Below are 21,335 nucleotides of genomic sequence, written 5' to 3' on the forward strand. Positions count from 1 at the left end.
TTAGAATAGAAAAAAATTTTAAAAGATAATTTCTTATCCAGTCTAAAAATCTCTGTTCTTGTTTGTTCTTTAAAGTGTTTAGTCCGTCAATAAATAATATAGCTACTAATACATCAGGTTTATAACTATCCTTTTCCTGTTTTCTATTTGCCCCCCCATTTTTTTTTCTCTTTTCTTGCCCTCTCTTGAATCCATCAAGTAATTTTTATCGTTCCATTTTTCTCGTCTGTAAGTGTGCTAGTTACACATATCTAATATCTTCTAAGTGGTCACACAATGTGACTTTTTGACTTACTAATATGTGGAATTCTTGCTCCTTACCCTATAATAAGACCTTAGGATACTTTAAATTCATTTATTTCTTGTTTGTCTTTTGTCATGTGTACTTTATTCTATACATATTTTGAACTCTACAAAGCATTATTAATATTTTTGTTATTATTATGTATAGTCAATACTAGACTTATTTACATATTTTATACTGTCCATTGCTCTTCATTACTTCCTATATTTTCATGTTTCCATCTGGGCTAATTACCCTTCTTTTTTTTAAACTTTTATTGTAAGTTTAGTAGTACAAGTGCAGGTTGGTTACACAGGTAAATTTGTGTCATGGAGTTTCTTGTGCAGATTATTTAATTACCCAGGTGTTAAGCCTAGTACTATTAGTTACTTTTCCTGATCCTCTCCCTCCTCCCACTCTCTGCCCTCCAATAGGCCCCAGTGCGTGTTGTCCCTTCTATATGTCCACGTGTTCTCATCATTTAGCTCCCACTTGTAAGTCAGAGCATGCAGTATTTGGTTTTCTGTTCCTGTGTTAGTTTACCAAGGACTTTATCTTTCTTCTTAAAGAATTTCCATTTTTTAAGTGCAGGCCCCATGGTGACAAATTCTCTCAGTTTTTATGTGTCTGGAACGTCTTTATTTCATCTTCACTTTTGAAGAATACTCTCACTCAACAGAATTTGAAGTTAGCAGTTATTTTCTTTTAGGACTTTAAAGATAGATGCCATTTATTATTTCTGTGATTGTTTCCATAATCACTGTTGAGAAATCATTGTCAGCTTTATTGTTGCTCCTCATGTATTTTTTATCCTCTGATTTTAAGACTGTATCTTTGTCTTTAGTTTTCATGGTTTTACTATGATATATCTTGGTGTGGTTTTCTTTACATTTAATATAGCTTGGAATTTGCACAGTTTTTGAATATGTGGCTTTATGTCTTTTGTCAGTTTTGGGAATTTATCAGCCATTTTCTCTTCAAATATTGCTTCTGCTTTATTCTTTCTCCTCCTTTCCTTTCAAGACTTCAACTATACACATATAAGAAATTTCTATCAGTCCCATATATACGTTATGTTCTTTTCTGCGTCCTATCCCTTTTTCTCATTGTATTTCAATCTAGTTACTTACTAGCAACTTACATTCCTTCTCACAAACATACTCTTCAGCTGCATCCATTCTATTGTTAAACCTATCTACTGAGATCTTAATTTTAGCTATTGTGTTTTGGTTCTTGAGTTTTCATTTATTCTTTTCTATATATTTTCGTCCTCTGATATAAAATTCTTTATATTTTCTTGAATATATTAATAATAGTTGGTTTAAGTCCATTTACAATGACTGCAATATCTGGGTCATTTATTAGTCTAGTCCCATTCTCTAATCTTTCTCTTGTTCCTCCTTCTTGGGATGACTGGTATATTTGTTTAATATTAGGCATTGTTTAGGAAAAAATGTAGATGCTATAAATGCTATTATATTCTCCCAAACGGGGGGCAAATGAGGTAGTCAAATCGTCTGAGGGAAGATACTTTATTTTGGATGTAGAAATTATAATGCACATCATTTATAGGTTAAACTGCCATTTTTGAGAGGTCTTTCGTGTTTGACTTCAAATTATGAAATAATGTATAATTCTACTCTGCTCTTCTTTTCTCTCAGTGCACACATCAGCGCGTCTCCAGATAGATTCACATTCTCTTTAGCGAGGAATGTTCAGGTGAGTAGTGGGCTCTGCAAGGTGAACACTCATTTGCTCAGCTCTCGGGGTGTTGCTTGCTGAGAACTCAGCTGAGTTCCTCTGCAGGAATTGCTGAAGGAAATGGCCTCACCCAAAATTACACTCACTACCAGGAGCAGCCCACATCCAAAGACCGTTCAACCATGAGTACAAAGACTTCACTCCCTTACTTTAATTCAGAGCAAGTCTCAAGGGCCATTGCTGTTTCAGAGCTCCCTGTGGAATCAACTGAGGCCTCTGTTGCAACTGACTCACAGCTCAACTTGTCCATCTACCTGATTCCATTTCCCTCCTCCATTTACAGGCATTATATTACTCCGGAAAGCATTCCCCCATCTACATGCTACGTGGACGTCTCCATCTGGGGAGTGGTGGGAGCATCCAGGTGGGGCTGTCAGCTCTTTTAAAATTTATTTCCACTTACTGTCCCATGGCCCACACCTGCTCTTTACATCTTGATTTTGAACTCAGAGTTTCTTCAGGATTTCCTAAAAGAAATGCTGCTAATTATTTACTTTTTCTGTTTTCTATTCAAATAAATCCTATCTGATTTCAATCTTATAGGAATTCTTTAGAATTTTTGACCCACAGATGTCCCCTTTTCCCCCGACATCAGACAGTTAATGTGCCAACATCGTGACAAGGTTTGAGGAAGGCACACCTTACAAATGAGTGTAAAACGCAATCATCATGCTTACAAACCATGAAAGCATCTGATGACATCTTTTTACAGCATCGTTTTTTTAAAAAATTGCTTACATTTTACTGAAATGTTACAAAGAAATAAGGAAGACAAGTGTGTTCATTCCATCAGCGGAGATCAATGTAATCAGGCTACTCTCTTGAGTTAGAATCTCCTTTTCCTGTGAATTTTTTCCTCCAGACGTTGAGGTTTTGTAGCAATACCAAAAGAATCTACAGAGTTTCAGACGAAGAACTTACATATTTGAAGATATTGATTTTTTTACATTTCATTTAACTGATGTTTTGAATTGTTATTTTGAAAATAAAAAATGAAAAACATTATTGTGTTCACATACTTATTTGTACTGTTTGATTCTTTTGTAATGTCAAAATAAATATAATTCATTACTTTCCACTAAAAATGGCTATTAACAAGTTTGATGAGAAACTACATATTTATATATATTCTCTAAATATTTATGCCCGATTTTTTTTTTTACACAAAAGTTAAGGCCTGCATGAAGAATGGTTATTTGTTATATAATAATTCAAAAGAAGTGGCGGGCCTTAAACTGAGAGGCCCTTTATCAGAAAACAAACTCTTATATTTAATACTATTTAATGCTACTGTGGGTTCGGTGACAGCCATGGCCATGTACTATTTTGTAAAGATTTGTATCTGTTCAAATTTTCTGAAAAGTAATTTGATAATCAATTTTAAAACTTAAAAATGTGTGTGATTTCTGATGTAGTAATTCCATTTCTAGGAATCTTTACTGAGGAAATGGTCAGATATTTAGTCAAAGACATACATTTTTTAATGTAAACATACAATAGTAATAAAGAAATTATGATACATAGATGTGGAAGAATATTATGCAGCAATGAAAGATTAGGTTTTAAAATATTTTAATAATCTAGAGAAGCCCTAGATATATTACCAAATGTTACTTGACTAGGGAAGGTTGAAAGGAACATAGGCATCAGAAAGGTACAGAGGGTATTTAATTACATCTATAACGAAAAGATTGGAGAGGCACACACCCAAATCTTAACATCAGTTAGCTAGGTGGTAAGTTTAAAAATAATTTTAACTTTCTTTCTTGCCCTGCACTATATTTTCTCTCTAAAATTAGTAGGTATCCATTGTCAGAAAATAGTATTACTTTAAAATATGAGGAGGGCATAATAGCAAGTTTCAGTTGTACAAAAAGTCCATGGAGGCAGTGGATTTCTGATGCTATGACTAGAAATATGAATAAATCTGGAGCTGCCTACAAGTGAGTGAATAATTATCATTTCAATTTTTTTAATTAAATTTAAATTTGTTTTTTTTTTTTTTTGAGACAGGGTCTTGCTTTGTCTCCCAGGCTGGAGTGGAGTAGCACAATCACAATTCACTGCAGGCTCAACCACATGGGCTCAAGCAATCCTCCCACCTTAGCCTTCTGAGTAGCTGGGACAATAGTTATATGCCACCATGGGGTCTCACCCTGTTGATCAGCCTGATCTCAAACTCCTGAGCTCAAGCCATCCTTTTGCCTTGGCCTCCTAAAGTGTTGAGATTACAAGTGTGAGCCACTAAACCTGGCTTCAACCATATTCCCTTGAAAGTTAATGGTCTCAGTTGGGCATTTGAGTAGATCTGCACAGCAGACAAGATATTCCTGGCCTCACTGGTTCCACCTAAAAATAGATAAGGTATGGTTTTTATTTGAAGAGAAACCAGATGCTTTAGATATCAGGGCCAACGATGCAAAAGATAGTGCTTTCCTATCAAATACCAAGGCTCTGACTTCTTTGGCTAGGGAATTTTTGCCTACTCAGTGTTGGTTACAGGGCCCCTCAATTAGGGTCAAGGCTTTTCTGATAAGAAAACTTAGATTTGTTTGGACAATCACAAATTTTTTTTTAACTCAAAAAATGTGAAATAGATGACTACCGTTTCAATGACTGCGTCTAAGAGTTAACCAAATGTCAGCCTTTAACGTAAAAGAATCCCCTTGGAGAATGCCTAATTTCCAGGAAAAAGGATCATAAACTGTCCGTTAGATCCAAAATAAAACTCCAAATGACCATTTTAGTTGAATCTTTTGATTTTAATACTATCTATTGTGATGCTTAGGCACATTAAACAAATCTAACTATTTAGATTTTGGCATCATGAATATGTAAAACTTTCTCCTGACAACAATGGACTCACAGGTTTAATTACTTCTATGCGACTTCTGGATTGAGGTAGCTCGGAATATGTCATCAGGAGAGAAGAGAGTTTTCTGAAGTATTTTTCATCCGGTCATTACATATCCACATTAAGAAATATTCAACATCTTTTCATTTTGGGGTTAAATACCAGCAAGTAATAAATTATTATTACTTTAACTATACTTTATATACATCTACAGGACAAATTCCTCTAAGAGTTTAGATTGAAGTTTGTCTAGCCTTCCAAATTGTTTGACTTTTGTCATTGCTAACACTGTAGTTGGCTCCCGCAAGAGCTGTAATCAATGCTGGATTTACCCAACAGCTATGCTAAGCCCATACTTATAATGCCTACAGAGTGAAGACACCAAAATCATTTTTTAAAAATTTAATTGAATTTAATTTTAGGTTCTGGGATATCTGTGCAGGATGTGCAGGTTTGTTCTGTAGGTAAACGTTTGCCATGATGGTTTGCTGCACCTATCAACCCATCACCTAGGTATTAAGCGCCACATGCATTAGCTATCTATCCTGATGCTCTCTCTACAATAGGCTCCAGTATGTGTTGTTCCCCTCCCTGTGTTCATGTGTTCTCATTTTTCGTCTCCCACTTACAAGTGAGAGCATGTAGTGTCTGTTTTTCTGCTCCTCTGTTAGTTTGATGAGGATAATGGCTTCCAGCTCTATCCATGTCCCTTCAAAGGACATGATTTTGTTCCTTTTTATGACTACATAGTATTCCACTGTGTCTATGTACCACATTTTCTTTATCCAGTATATTATTGATAAGCATTTGGGTTGAGTCCATGTCTTTGCTAACCAAAGTCATTTTTTAAGGGATGTGCTATTTCAAATTTTGTTTAAAATGCATGAAATTAAACATCATTAAAAAAATGTTTGTTGAAGTATCTTATAGCTTAAAAAATTTAAGTATCACATGGGAGGATATCTTAATCTTTTCAGGGGTTCTACTACAAACTCTTTGCTCATATTTCCTTCTTTGCTTTGGTTGTCATGAAGCACAGAATTAGCTTCAGTCTCTTCTTTTAATCTCAGTTTTAAGTAAGGTGAGAGATGTCAATTTACATTTGTACTTTTCTGGATCATTTCTAAAATATGACTGATTCTTTTTCACCGTGTACCCTGGGCTTTTTCTATGTGATTGGGGAGCAATTCAGATGCTAGACTAATGGGCTCTACATGGAATAAGAAAATAATTTTTGAGACAAAATGGCTATGGGAGTCCTCCCATTAGTTATTGAAGAAAGGAGAAGGAAACTAACATTTGTGGAATGCTTGCTATATGCCTGGTGTTGCTAAGTGACCACCAACTATTCCCTCTTCTTCCTCTACTTAGAGTGACACCATATTTCCCAGCCTCCCTTGCAGTTAGGTGTTGCCAAGTGACTGAATTACAGCAGGTGGAAAAGAATGGAAATGATTGGTCCTCCCCAAAATAAAATCTCCCACAATATGATCCTATCTCTTTTCCTCCATCTGCTATTTGTATGCTCATGGCCAATGTGACTTGGAAGCCCATATGTTGAAGATGTCAGAACTCCATCTGCCTGACAGTAGGATGGTCTGCCTGGCTAGCCTATAGCATGGTATGGAGAACAGCCCCTAATCCTACCACTGGCCAGAAAAACACGGATCAGAGGTTTATTTTTTAAGCCATTGACATTAGGAGGATTATCCACTGGAGCATGTTCAATTTAGTGCATCAGCTTTTCTTATGTAGGCTCAACCACAGAATCACCTACATAAAACAAACAAAAAATATTTTAAGATTTAAATCATCCCACTATCTATACAGTATAAACTAGTGCTCAAATTTCAGTCTGAATGTATTGTCTAATATATACACACACATACATATATGTACACATATATTTATTTTGTATATATATGTTTATACGTATATGTAAATTACCATACCTCTGATGACATTCTGTGAAATTAAATTTAGCATGACATTAACTAGTACATCCCATTTAATTTGTATACCTATCAAGATGGGAATGATTTTATAGATGAGATGACTGAGGGTTGGGGCTCAGCTCAATTAATTTGTCTTAAGGAACTGTGTCAGACTTTACCCAGTTATGTCTGGCTCCAAGCATGCCTTTCCACAGTACACCTCTACCTGATGTCTATTTACTTCCATGATAGCTCCCAAAGCAGTCTGGTGGAAGCTCTGGGAGCTGATGTGAGAGCACTACAGTGGAGAGCTTTTGGTGAGTCCTGATGTTTTCCCTGCCCAAAAAGCCGACTAAATGCATTGTACCCATCCTTGTCCATCTCCGTTATACTCTGATTCTACTCATTATTTCATTATAGCTTGAATTTAAAATTAAACATCTTGGACATAAAAAGATGGGTACATGTATGTTCACTGAAACTTTTTTATGAGCCAAAAAGTGGAAACAAACTAAATGTCTATCAATAGAAGTATGAATAACTATGTTGTAGTAACTTTATATAATGGAATACTACTTGTCAATAAAAACAATGAGCTACTGATACACACTTGCAAATGAATAAATACAAAAAGTATTATGCTCAGATAAAGAAGTTAGACTCAAAACTTACCATACAATTCCATTTCTACAAAGTTCAAGAAAAGGCAAACTAATCTAGGAATAAAAATCAGAATAGTGGTTGTCTCTGGCAAACAGAAACCAGAAAGAGATGTGAGGCAACTTTCCAGTGTAAGGGGAATACTTTATGTGTTTATTGGGGTATAAGTATTTATTAAAACTGATTGAACTATATAATTAAGATCTATGCTTTTTATTATATGTATTTATATCTTGGTTTAAAAAATAAGTTTGTTTAAGGCTTAAGGTTAATCTAATTCTAGTGCCTCCTTAAGCCCTACCAGTTTTGAAACCCTGCTAAGTGCAACCATCAGCATGGAATATGTTTGGATTACTGCATCAACTCTGCCTTACATGAACACAAACACAGATCCATGGGCCAAAGCATGATGTAATTTTGAGGGAAAACAAAAAGAAATACTCTTTAGAGTTAGATAATATATGGAGTTAACTTTAAAATAGCCCATAGTTTTCCACTCAGCATTGTCTGGTGGGTTGGAAGCTGCTGGGCCACTGCTCTCCATGTCTGTAGGAGTACCTGGAAGTTTCATGTGGGACCACAAGGCTTTCCCTTGCTGTAACTGTTGAAAAATGTAATTCCATCTGTAGAGCTTAGAACTTTGGTATGATTCTAAAAAAATGTGAATGTGAACACTATTATAGGGTAATAGAAGAAACCTTATAGTAAAGGGGCAGGAAATTGATTACTAGTACTCTGGAAATGAAATAAATTCATGTAGGAGTTGGTGAAAGCATTTTTCATATGTCTAAAACAATGAAAAAATATATCTCATTTCAACTAAATTCACACTAAACTCCCACACTGGGATCTTTTTTAAGTTTCCTAGAATGTGTTTCTTTGATTTGGTTTTGATAAGCTTGTTATCTGTTGAGAAAGAAGAAATATAAAGTGAAGAAATATTATAAAAGGCATTGTTAGATGGTTTGTTTAGTCATCTCAGAATATGGATATTAAAGTGCTACTGGTGGGCCTCCTCACAAAACATTATGAACAAAGCTCTTGCTTTAATTATCTTTGTTTCTTCAGCATTCATTTTGCACTGTGCCTGCTCCATAGTAAGTGGTGAAATGATCGATGGATGGATGGATGGATGGATGGATGGATGAACAGGAGAAAGAAACGTTGAAGCATCTGTTTGCCTGTAATATCAAAGACTAACAAAGAGAACAGCCTTCTATTACTACTAGCTTGTAGAAATATAAATTTGGAGCTTATGAAAAAGCTGAAATTAAGAGGCTACGAATTTATTTCGCAGCCATTAGGTACAGAAGTAAGTCTCTAGCTTGCTGATGTTATGTGAACTGAAGAGGAAAATGTCTTTTGGTGAAAATATAAAAGTTTTGAATAATGTCCAATGTAGGTAGCAGCTATTTCTGAGAGAAAAAGATGACCATGTAATTCTCCAAGAAAGCTTTCTTCTCCTTTCCTTTCTTTTTCATTTCAATCTTCCTTATTCAATTTTACCTGCAGAAGATGTGGTCTACCAATTTTTTAAATGTTCAAAAATAATCAATAAAACCACCACATCATTTAAAATTTATTTTTCAATATTTGACTTCATTCCCAGATTTCCTATGGATTGATTACTGCAATGGTCAAAGAAGTAAACATTCTTGTTACTGCTCTAAGGTTAAAATGCTATTGTCTAAGACTAATGTATCTACTTGGTAATCTCATATAGGTTGAAGAATTTAGATATTTTTACTGCAAACCTCTACTCATTCCTTCTTAACTTTAATAAGAAGTCACATTTATTAACTTCTATTCAGGAGAAGCAACTGAAAAGCATAAATACCATTTAGCATTACTCTTCAAACATTTTAAGTTTAAGAGTTTAACAATTTCTATTCTATACCTTTTTCCACCCAGAGTTTTCATATTGGTCACAATAATTAGACCTATCTTTAAATTTAATGGAAAAGAAAAGATAATTTAAAGGGCATAACGTTAATTAGAAAATGTAACTCATTGTTCTACCATAATCAAAGAAGGCCACAACACATTGTGCTCCAGAAAATGGTTTCTCTCATTTTCCCCAAGCATGTCGCGAATAACTGCATTGCTCTGAAACCTGCACATATGGTTTACATCAATTTTAACTTTGTTCATTATTCTGCTTAGAGTGAGTAATAGTCTTGTGAGTGAGTAATGAACTACCTTATCAACTTGGGGCTGACTCCTTCACTGTCTGAGTAGATCCACAGCACAAAGTTTGCACAATGCAATGGAAAGTCTTCACATTATGATTGAGATATTTATTAAAACCTACTATTTATGATATAGTTTTTATAAAGCCTAAATTACAATAACTGACATATACCGATTACTTCATGAGTGTTTAAAACGTCTTTTGCATTTATTATAAAGTGGATGACAATTGACAAATCAGCCAACATTAAATCTAGCTATAAATTACATAGTAATATCAAGTGTAAGTTAAATGGAAAGTGGAGTAATGGAAAGTGGAGTAATGAAGAGGCATCAGTGGGATATTATGGCTTAGCAAGAATGTGTTTCAGAAAATAGCAATCATTCTTTATTTAAATTTTGGAACAAATGGCTGTATTGTGCTAACCAAACACCCTCTTTCTTCAAATATAAATTTTATTTTAGGAAATGAATGAAGCAATATTTTTTCTCCCACTAGTGCCATGGAAGAGCTTTGTCAAGTTCTGAATTTTCTTGTGTCTTTCTTAAGATTAGACACAGTAAGGCATTTAGTTTCTTTGTTAGATCCGTCTTTTTCTGCTACCTTCTTTACTCTCATCTGTTACCCCAGCTATCACTGATATTGTGCTTGTAACTTCTCTGTGGTCCCCTAAACTGGATAGTGGCCCCCATGCAAGACAGTGCCTCATTTGATCCACTCTGCTGCCTTCACTGAAGTCTTTTAGATTTGGTTGTTGTCAAATAGCCTATTCTTTTGTGACTCTCCTCTCTAGCCTTGAACAGTATCTACTACCAATTTTAAAACCCCCAAATTCATGGAAAACTTCTGCTTCTCATGGTGGCCAACGCTTGTTCCACCACAAAGACCAATTCTGGCTTCTCATGGGTGGCAGCTTCTCACTGTCTGATACAGTAGCACCGACAGATGCAAAGACTTCTCCCATTTACCTTAACAAAGTATGAATCTGAATGAGAAACAGAGCTTTTGAGCTATTACAGGAAAACATAATTACAAGGAGGACTTGGCTCTTATTTTGAATTGGCCTGAAATTGTAGGCAAATCCTTTGACCCCTACCCTCAATGTAAAACCGCACGACTGAGAGAGGACATCATCTCCTGATGCCAGCTCATCAGATTTAAAGAAAAATGAGTTCCATGTGTTTTTCACAAACTTGAAATTTTAATGAACTCTCCAGTCCATCATCCCATAATTGAACTTAAGATTTTCCTTATACCATGGAAGACTGAATCTGGCCTATTTTGACTAATAAATTGGAGCCAATATTTCTATCAAGGAATGGCTATTTCTAGATTTTTAAGTGTTTCTATATAAAATTGAAATGCACATTTTTTTGGAATATAGAGGTTATTGTTCTTCCAGAAGGGAGACTGCCAGGTATCAGGTGAAAATAGGCATTTTAACATTTCTGATGGTGGTGGTGATGATAGTGAATAAAGCTCATGTTTTCCAGAGTTGTTACATTTCTTGCTTAATCTAATTTATTTTATTTCTGATATTCGCTTACCCTTTAACTCATCATTACTTTATTCTATCTGATTTTATTATAAATTATTTAAAAAGTTTCAGTTTTAAAAACCAAAGAGAGGTGTTTGTCTCATCCTTTGTCTCTGAACATAGCCATGCCTGGAGAGTACAAAGGCATAGATAACCATCTTGACTTTCAAAATCCCTCTAACACATGCATTTCATAGGTATTTAAAATTTTGAATGTAAATAAACGATGTTTCAATATTTAGAGTGGTGGATAGGAATTAGGAGGAGGACAGAAATTATATCCCTAGTCACATTATGGAATAGTAGGAAGATGTCATCCTCTGCTAAAAGGGACACATACACGAAAGCAGTCATTCCATCGGTCTCTTACTTTAATAAGCTCTTTTTATATGTGTGATACCATGACAGCAATGCAGAAAGTTATTTGGAAATAGAAAAAAGCAATTAAGTAACTAGAAAATGTCAACAGAAAAAAGAAAAAGCAACCTAAAACTAGACATTTTTAGGACAGAGAAAGCCTAGTCAAAAAAAAAATCAGTTGCAAGAAAATGAGACATACTTAAGGAGATTATTCTTTCAAAGGGGAGAAACTTGTTTGGAATGCACTAGGCCAAAGGTATCCCTAAGAATCCCCACTGGACACATTCAAGCAGAAAATATCACTGTAATTCCCAATAAATGTCCACTAAGTGACCAGCTGGCCCCAGAGGTCCAGTGAGTGTTGTAACCTTTATGGTTGATGCAACAGAATGAGCCATATCGTACAAAATTACAAGACCACAACCAAACACTGGCAGTGATTTGTTTTTTGTGGAATCCCAAACTATTATTATTGTCATCATTGCAGAAGGTCCAAGGCAGTGGAAAACCTAGAGAACACCAAAAATATACCCTACCTAGTAACTAAAAGACTATATTTGTCAATTGTGGAATCCCTGAAATGATGATTTCTGAGAACAGATTTCTCAGTTCTTTACCAAAATATGTGCTGATTTGATTCAAAAAAAAAGAAAAAAGAAAAATAGACACTTTAACACCATAAAATGAACATTCATGAAACATTCAGGTTATTCAAAAAATAACTGAATAATCAAATAATATCATGAAACCTCTCTAGTAAGTAAAAATTTGTTTCTGGATGAAAATATGGAGAGTCAAAGAATATTGTTACATAAAGAGCAAGTTCAAAATTATCCCCTAGTCTGTCCACTTGTAGAACAAGGTTTTTGTTTGTTTATTCCTTAACTGTGGCCAGTACAGAATGGGGAAGAATTCCACAATGTTTAGTGGAAGGCTGGTATGTCTAAGGATGTCAACACATCGTCACTTGTTCTATGTCCTTGAATAAATAGCAATGTCCATTTTCTCAGTAAGAAGATTACTCCAAAATTTCTTGGCCAACTTGTGTCTAGAAATTTTCGAGAATATATATATTTCAAATTTTTGCTTAAGAGTAATCATATTTAAAAATAATGAAACTATTCCACTAGAAAGACAGTAATTCCCTATTATGAGGGAGGGGATTCAAACAGAAGCTTAAGAAATCACGAGTTTACCGCAATTTAGACTCATTTGAAGATAAATGTAGATGATTTTGAACACCCTCCTTCGTAATTTTATTGACTTTTTTTAACTTTTCACTTATTACTCATCACATTCTAAGCATTATATAATTACTTATTTATTGTATATATTATCTGTCTCCCTACTAAAATATATGGAGGAATTTTGTCCCTATTATATTCCCAGAGCCCAGAATAAAGTATGTAATGACACATGGTAGACTTGATAAATATGTATTGAGTGAATAAATGAATGAGAATTAAGCCTTGAAATCATCTAGCTCTGAAGCACTGCTTCTTTAACTTAATATTTAGTGAGGCCAGGCGTGGTGATGTGTGCTATAGTCCCAGCTACTCAGGAGGCTGAGGTGGGAGAATTGCTTGAGCCCGGGAGGCAGAGGTTGCAGTGAGCCGAGATCGTGCCATTGCATTCCAGCCTGGGTGACAGAGTGAGACTTTGTCTCAAGAACAACAACAACAAAATAACCAATTGTTAGTGAAGGGGTTTGATGAAAACATTAAAATCTTTGGGAAGGCACATGCTTTAATTATTATGACAAAATGTTTCCAGGAAAAAAAGTTTTGGAAGAAAATCACTTTATTCTAATTAACTCACAAAAAATAAAATCATAATAGCTGGTAGAAGGAGGCCATGCAAACATTTGCCCAGCCCCAAAGTTTACGCTATCTTAATGAAATTCTACAAAGTAAAAACACCCTCTTGCATTTCAGTTCTGAAGTAAGGAAGCCATGAATGACAGAGAAGGGGTTTAACTGATAGTTTTACGCTTTATATCTTTTATATAATTATAAAAGATACCAATTATAGTTTTATACTGAACTAACTTGGTCATAACAGCCAATTTTACATTTCTTCAATTTGAACTTCTTGATTGGGCCAATTCATTTGCAAGTCTGCGCTGTTTCAGCACCTCATCAAAACTTGTATAGCGATTTAAGTCACTCTGGTTCTGGGCATATTCCAAACCAAGGCTGTGGCTGTGCTGGCTGGGTTCCTGAGCCTCCTGATAAATGCTGTCGGGCCTTGCAGGCTCAGCATTACTTCCTCCATGGAAGCCTCCAGTGATGGCATGGCCTAGTGTGTTCCCCACAGCAGAGCCCACAGCCATGCCAGCTGCCGTGGTTGCCATCTAGGCATCAGACCTGGCTACCGAGGTGCAGCAACAGGAGAGCCAACTGTAGAGAGGGTGCTGCTGCTGCTGGCGGAGGTGCTGCTGCTGGCCTGGGTGCAGTTCTCATCTGAATGAGGTCACCGGCTGGCCAGAGGAGCCATGTGGGAGGTGCAGCTTTGGCCTCCACATAGCATCCTAGGTGCGGGGTTGTTCAGTGTCTGGACGTGTGAAAATCTGTGAAGAGCTCAGGGATTTCTGAGAAGGAGGAGAGCTGAAGACAAGAAGCCCCCCCCCCAAAAAAAAATTAATGCCACACTTATCATCGGTGAAATCACAGACGTATTTGATTAGCCTTTTGTTTTGGCAATTTTAGGTACACCATTTAGAAAAGAGCGTGAAAAACAAGAGATACTACCGCTTATGCTTGTACAATGGTTGAAAGAGATAAAGCAGAAGATCAGAAGCTAGAATTTGGCCTTAACTATCTAATTCTTCAATATAAAGAAAATGGACAAGTATCCTTTAATACATGAGAGAATTTGCAAGGCAAATCCCTCTTCCCTGAAGGCTAATTTTAGGAAGAAACCTTATTTAGATGAATATTGTGTATGATTAGAAAAACTATGTCTCTTTTCAGTTGATTTAGAGTCATTCATCCTATTTTGTTAAGAGGTTCAGTTTGAATCAAATGAGTGTGAGCCCCTTGCTCTGAACTGAATATTGTGTTCCCCCTCCAAGTCTATACATTGAAACCTTAATCTCAAATGTAATCATATTTGGAGGTGCAGTCTTTGGGAGTCAATTAGAATTAGGTTAGGTCATGGGATGGGGCCCCTTGTGACGGGATTAATGCCCTCATAAAACTAGGAAGGGAGAAGAGATCCATTTCTCACCATATAAGGATACAGGAAGAAGGTAGCCACTTGCAAACCAGGAGGAAGGCCCTCACCAGACACCAGATCTCCATCTCCTTAATCAGATTTCCCAGCCTCCAGAACTCTGAGAAATAAATGTGTGTTGTTTAAAGCACCCAATCTATGGAATTCTGCTATCATGGCCCAAACTGACTAAGACATCTAGAGGATAAATCTGGCAGGAAAGAGAGGTTTAAAAATTTTTTAAACATTTAAAAGTAGGTCTTTAATTTCATTGGCCACAAGCCTATTCAGAAAACACATTCTATAATGGCTATCAATATTGTTCCTACAGATGAGCTATGAGCTTCTTATTCAATTTCTCAGAGCAAAAAGCGATATTGATAGACCTGCATTCTCGAAGAAAATAATATTGTCCCATTGGGGAATGGTTCTTAGGAGTACAAAATAATCTTAGATATTACAATGGTTTATACTCCTCCAAAGCTCAATCCTATCCAACAAAATCTTATTCTTTTTATTTTTACTTTATATATATATATACATATATATTTTTTTTTATTGTGTTTTAGGTTTTGGGGTACATGTGAAGAACATGCAAGATTGTTGCATAGGTACATACGTGGCAATGTGGTTTGCTGCCTTTTTATGAGACTATAAGCCAATTTCATTGTTTATCATCATGTCATACAAAAATCTAAAAACATTAATGAATTTGTACAGAAAAACCAAATGAATAGCAAATCAGAGCACAACAAAGATAATTTAAATTTACTATTTTTTCTCATGATAATTAGGATGATAACCATTTCAAAGCACATGTGTCTACCTTCAGAGTAGACTTTGTTCACTGGCCAAAGGCTGCCATAAAATTAAGGCTTTCAGTGCCTCTGTCTGCTCTACTAGCTCTTGGCAAAACCTTTGAGGTCTTCAATAAAAGTAAGGTGCTCCTGGTGCTCTGGGCTATGCTGAGCTCCACCAATTCATCCACAAAGGAGTTGTCCACCCCTTGGTATTTAATTTCTCTCCTTAAATGGACTTTAAATTAAATTTTGGTCTTTAGCAGAATGATAATGAAAAAGAAACACTGGAATAGATGGTCTTCTATTCACCCTTTGTTAAGCATTATTTCAAAATATTTATCGACTACATGCCCTACTTCAGGCACTGTGGCTGAAGATATAAAGACAGATAAAAGCTTGTCCCTATTCTCAGCAACTCATAATCTAGAGGGTATGAGAGAGAAGTGACCAGCCACAGTAGAGAAGGTTTGGCACCACCACAGGGGTGCTATGAAAATATATGAAGAGGTAGACCCAGCCATGATTGGGACGGGAATTGGGGCAGGCTTCCTGCAGGATGTGACTTCAGAACTGAGTCTGAAGGACAGACCAGAGTTAGACAGACAAAGGTAGAATGTGCAAAGGCCCTGAGAAAGCAAGGTGCGAAGAAGGAAGTGAAATATTTTAAATGACTGAGCTTACTGTGAGCTTATTGAGCTTACCTTTTACAGATGTAAAAGGTGTGAGCCTAGAATCGTAAGAGCCAGATCATAAAAGCCTTTTTAGGAAACTCTGAGAAGTTGATGTTGTATCCTGAGTGTATCCCAGTCATGGAAGATTTTAAGCAGAAATTTAAAATCTATTAGTGGTATTTTAGAAAGCTTGCTTTGGCCACAGTGTGAAAAATGGATTGAAGGGAAGACAATAAAGAGGCTCTTGTATTAACTCAGACAAGGCAATAGTGGCCTCAAATAAGATCATAGTAGTAGTGGTATAGATAGTAGTAAGATTTGAGGGGTGAAGTGTTGACAGGAATGGACAGGCCTACATTGAGCAGGTAGGGGTAAGGAACAGGTAGGTGATTAGGATGACAACCGTACTTTTAGCCTGAGCAAATGGACAAAGAATACAGGAAGAAAGGTATTGGAAATTTGAGATAATTTTGGAACTTCCAAGTGGAGGTTTCTATTATAAGTTTGATACATGACCCTGAAGCGAAGGAGGATAATCTGTATTAAAGTAACAGATTTACACATCTGAAGCCACTGAAGCCACAAGAATGAGAGGAGTCATCCAAAGAGAATGCAGAATGAGAGGAGGAAATGGACAAGGACAGAGCCCTGAGAATGTGAACATCAGAAGCAAAGAGAAAGAACAACACATAGGAGCAGCTGAGAAGCAGCAGGCAGGGAGGGTAGCAGCTAAGAAATAGCAGGCAGAGGAAATCAGTGTGTGCAGTACCATGGGCATGGTGGAAAAGCAGAGCTTTTGAAAGAGGATGAAACAGTCCGTGATGTGAACTGCTATAGAAACCATGTAGGATAGTGACTGAAAAGTGTCAATTCCAGTTAATAAACAAAAATTCATTGATTAACAAGAAAGAAGTCATTGGTAACCTGTTTCCAGAGTTGTAGAGGCAAAGGTGATATTGCAGTAGGTTGAGGAGTGAGTAGATGGTAAAGAAATTAAGTCATCAAATGTTGGCAAGTTTCAAGAAGCTTGGCTGTGAAAAGAAAGCAAGAGATATATGAGAAGCTAGGCGTAAATGAGTATGAGTGCAAGATGGTTTTTGTTTCTTTGTTTTGTAGAAGAGACTTGAAAATTAAATGCCAATGAAAAAGAGCCAATAGCGATAAATTTATAATATGGTTGGGAGAGAAAGTTGCCTGGGAAGGCTATAGCAAAATTTAACCTTCATGCACTCTTATTCAAGATTCGTAAACCTTGAATAATGAAGATTTGGAAGAAGAGAAATGAATTTAAGAGCTTTCCATCTGAGTTAATACAAAGGAACCACATCACAGAGAAGAGTCTACAAGTATTCTGCCCTCAGATTTATCATCTGCAAATAGCGTTGTCTGTTAAACTTCGACTTCCGGTTTAGAAAGGGCAAGGACTCAACTGAGACGTCTTACTAATTCACCTGATGTCAAATTCTATGAGAACTTCTAGTCTCACGTAAATACCATAGATGTGGTTTCCCTGACTCCACATAAAACAATTTAAATAGATGCAATCCTTGCCCTTCAGTAAATCACAATACAAAACAGATGACACGGACACACACATCCACCACCACCACCGCATAAGGACACAATATTATACTAAGAAAACATGATGGTCTTAAATAAGCATCTATAGTAGGTACAAGTGTGGTATTTGTTATTTCTGGCTTATGGAATACGTGAAGATTTTGCTGGGAAATTGGGTGGGGTTAGGAAGAGCACTACTTGATCTTCACATAAATAGGGAAGGCCTGGGACAAAAGAGAAGAGGTAGGATTTTTTTTATCGTAGGTTTCCGGGATAAAACCTGTCTCTTATATCCCTCACCATTCAGACTTATGAGCCCTCAATAAACAACAGCAGTTGGCTGATTATATAAAGTCCTAGGCCTAGAGACTTAGTGATGGAAAAACTAGGCAAAGTTTGAGCAGATAAGGCTGGATGGAAGGCAGAATACATACTGGAAATTAGTAGGATAAAAGGGGCATGAAATGTTCTTAGACTGCCTAGCAAAGGGTCTAGTGATGAAGGATTAAAGAATAATTATGCTGATGTCCAGACAGCTCAGCAGAATACTGTAAAGATGAGGGTTGGTGCCCAAACTAGACACTACCTTTTGGTTTCAGAGAGCAAGCTGGATGTGGAGAATATGAGAGAAATAGCAGAGAGTTTAGAAATAAATATAATGTTCACATAGCCAATATTTTAACATTTTTCTAATAGAAAAAAATTTGTCATATAAAATTTTGACATAAAAATTATGTCATTCTGAGCTAGAATCCAAAAAAATCTAGCTTATTAAACTTTCAAATAAGAGCTACAAAGATACTTTACATGAAAATATGTTTGAAAAGTATCTATCTCCTTTTTTAGTCTTGGCTATTCATGAATCTTAAATAAAGTATCTTGAAATGTATTCTAGCAAGCAAGGAAGACTAAATGAGTTTGGAAAGGGAGCTAGGGTCTAGATATTTTTAGATTGAGGGAGTTTTGCCCAAAGTCAAAAGCTAGCAAGAAGGCAGCCTATAAAATGGGAGAAACTGTTTGCAAACCATGTATCTAATAAGTGGCTAAGTTCCAAAACATATTTTTAAAACTACTACAAATTAGTTTTTAAAACCTAATAATTCAATTACAAATGGGCTAAGGACTTGAATAGACATTTCTCCAAATAAGCATACATTTGGTCAACATGTATAAAAAGATACTCAACATCACTAATCATCAGGAAATTGCAAATAAAAAACCACAGTGAGATAGCACCTCACACCTGTTAGGGTGGCCATTATAAAGTGGCAAGGATGTGGAGAAAGTGGAATCCTTGTACGTCGTTGGTGGGAATGTAAAATGTTGCAACTGCTGTGGAAAATAGTTTAAAGGTTCCTCAAAAAATTAAAAATAGAACTACAGATGCTCCTCAACTTACGGTGGGGTTACATCCTGATAAACCCATTGTAAGCTGAAATACCATTAAGTCAAAAATGCATTTAGTACTGAACATCATAGTTTGGCCTAGCCTACCTTAAATGTGCTCAGAACACTTACATTAGCCTACAGTGAGGCAAAATCATCTAACATACAGACTATTTTATAATAAAGTGCTGAATATCTTATGCAATTTATTGAATACTGTACTGAAAGTGAAAAACAGAGGGTTGTATGGATACTCAAAGTATGATTTCTATTAAACGTGTATCACATTCACATTATTGTCAAAAAAAGTAATAAAACCATTGTAAGTTGGGGACTGTCTGCATATAATACAGTACTTCTGGGGACTTATCCAAAGGAATTTGAATTCAGATCTCAAAGAGATACTAGCGCCCCATGTTCATTGCAGCACTATTTACCAGAGCTGGATGTGGAAACAACCTAAATGTACGTTGGTGAATAAGTAGATAAAGAAAATGTGGTATATACATACAATGGAATATTATTCAACCTTAAAAAAAAGGAAATTCTGAAATATGAGACAACATGGATGAACCTTGGGGACATTATGCTAAATGAAATAGCCAGTCACAGAGGAACAAACATGGCATCATTCCATTTGTATGAGACATTTAACATGGTCAAACTCATAGAATCAAAGAGTGAAATGGTGCTTGTCCAGAGCTAGTGGGAGAGGAAAATAAGATGTTGCTAATTGATAGCATAAACTCTCACTTATGTGAAATGCTTAAGTTCTTGATATCTGCTGTATAATATTGTGCCTATACCTAACAGTATTGTATCGTACACTTAAAAAAATTGAGACAGTAGATCTCATGTTAAGTGTTCTTTCCAAGATAAAATAAAATTTTTTAAAGTTTGGAAATATAAAAATTAAAAGCTAGCAAAAGACAGCACTAAGACTTTAATATTTAATTTCAAATCCTATAGCCATAGAATTGATTGTAAGGGGAAATAGGCAAGGTGCCTGTGATTAGAATATTACTACTCTAGCCTGGCAAGTAGTAATGAGAACTTGAGCAAAGACAGAACTGACAAGAAAAAAGGGAGAAGGTTGAATTATAAAGGAAACATGAAAGCGGTATTAATAAAATTTGACAATTCAGCGTATGTGGCAGGTATATTACAATGAGTGTGGGGTTTGCCAGAATGGATTCATCTTACAGAGCAGCTGGTCATGGAGGGGCAATGAGATGTATCTATGCTCACATGCAATCTAAGAGAATCGATTCATAACTGTTTAAATAAATAAGAATGTTATGATCATGAGAATTGCAGTAAAGTGTTGTTGGGACAGTCCTGATTATAGAAATAGCAAAGTTAGTAAGCATCGGTGATTCTTTTCCTCTAGTACTATTTCTTAGAAAAAATGCTTTAATGAGCACACATGAAAAATCTAACCAATTTAGAAGTTAGGGGACTGTTGGAAAGGGTTTGTTTGGGTTAATGATGTACTGAAAATAAGGCATCACAGTATATTTTTAAATTGAAACAGTCTTAGAGATGACCTATAATAATTCTATCATTTTCTTAAAAAACTATTTATAGATCATTTTAAACATATATAAAAGTGGAGATAAATATCATGAATTCCCATTAATTTATTCCCATTAATTCCCATTAATTTATCAATAATTTGACAATTATCAATTTATGGCCAATCTTATTTAATCATTATCCTCACCCTCAGTTAACTATTTTATCTCTAAAAAACAAGAATTCTTTTTAAAACCAAATAATAATAATATCGTCACACCTAAAAGTTAACAATAATTCCTTAATACTATGAAATATTCATTAGCATTGAACATTTCTCCAATTGTTTCATAATTTCTTTAGAAATGTCTCTAAAGTTCTTTATAATTTATAGTTTCCCTTTCCTTATTTTCCTTTCTATTTTATTGGAGAAATGAGGTAATGCATCTAATAAAGTTTCCCATGTTCTGGATTTTCCTGAATGCATCCCAATGGTGTTATTTTACATGTTCTTCTATCCTTATATTTCCTTTAACCTGGTAGATATAAAGTCCTGATCAGATTCAAGTTTACTTATTTGATCAGAATGCTCCATGAGTGTGAAAGCACA

The 21,335-nt window shown here is 35.6% G+C and overlaps 1 non-coding gene across 1 annotated transcript; it reads right to left on the reverse strand.

Annotated features, from left to right (window-relative positions):
- Nucleotides 1–2,633: 2,633 nt before the first annotated feature.
- LOC135272176 (small nucleolar RNA U13) lies at nucleotides 2,634–2,736 on the reverse strand. The gene has a single exon (XR_010340266.1). It is a non-coding gene; the product is annotated as a small nucleolar RNA U13 (small nucleolar RNA).
- Between the last annotated feature and the right edge of the window lie 18,599 nt (nucleotides 2,737–21,335).

This window comes from Aotus nancymaae, unplaced genomic scaffold, assembly GCF_030222135.1.
Source record: "Aotus nancymaae isolate 86718 unplaced genomic scaffold, 86718_ANA_hifiasm-v0.15.2.pri h1tg000006l, whole genome shotgun sequence".
NCBI classification, from domain to species: domain Eukaryota; kingdom Metazoa; phylum Chordata; class Mammalia; order Primates; family Aotidae; genus Aotus; species Aotus nancymaae.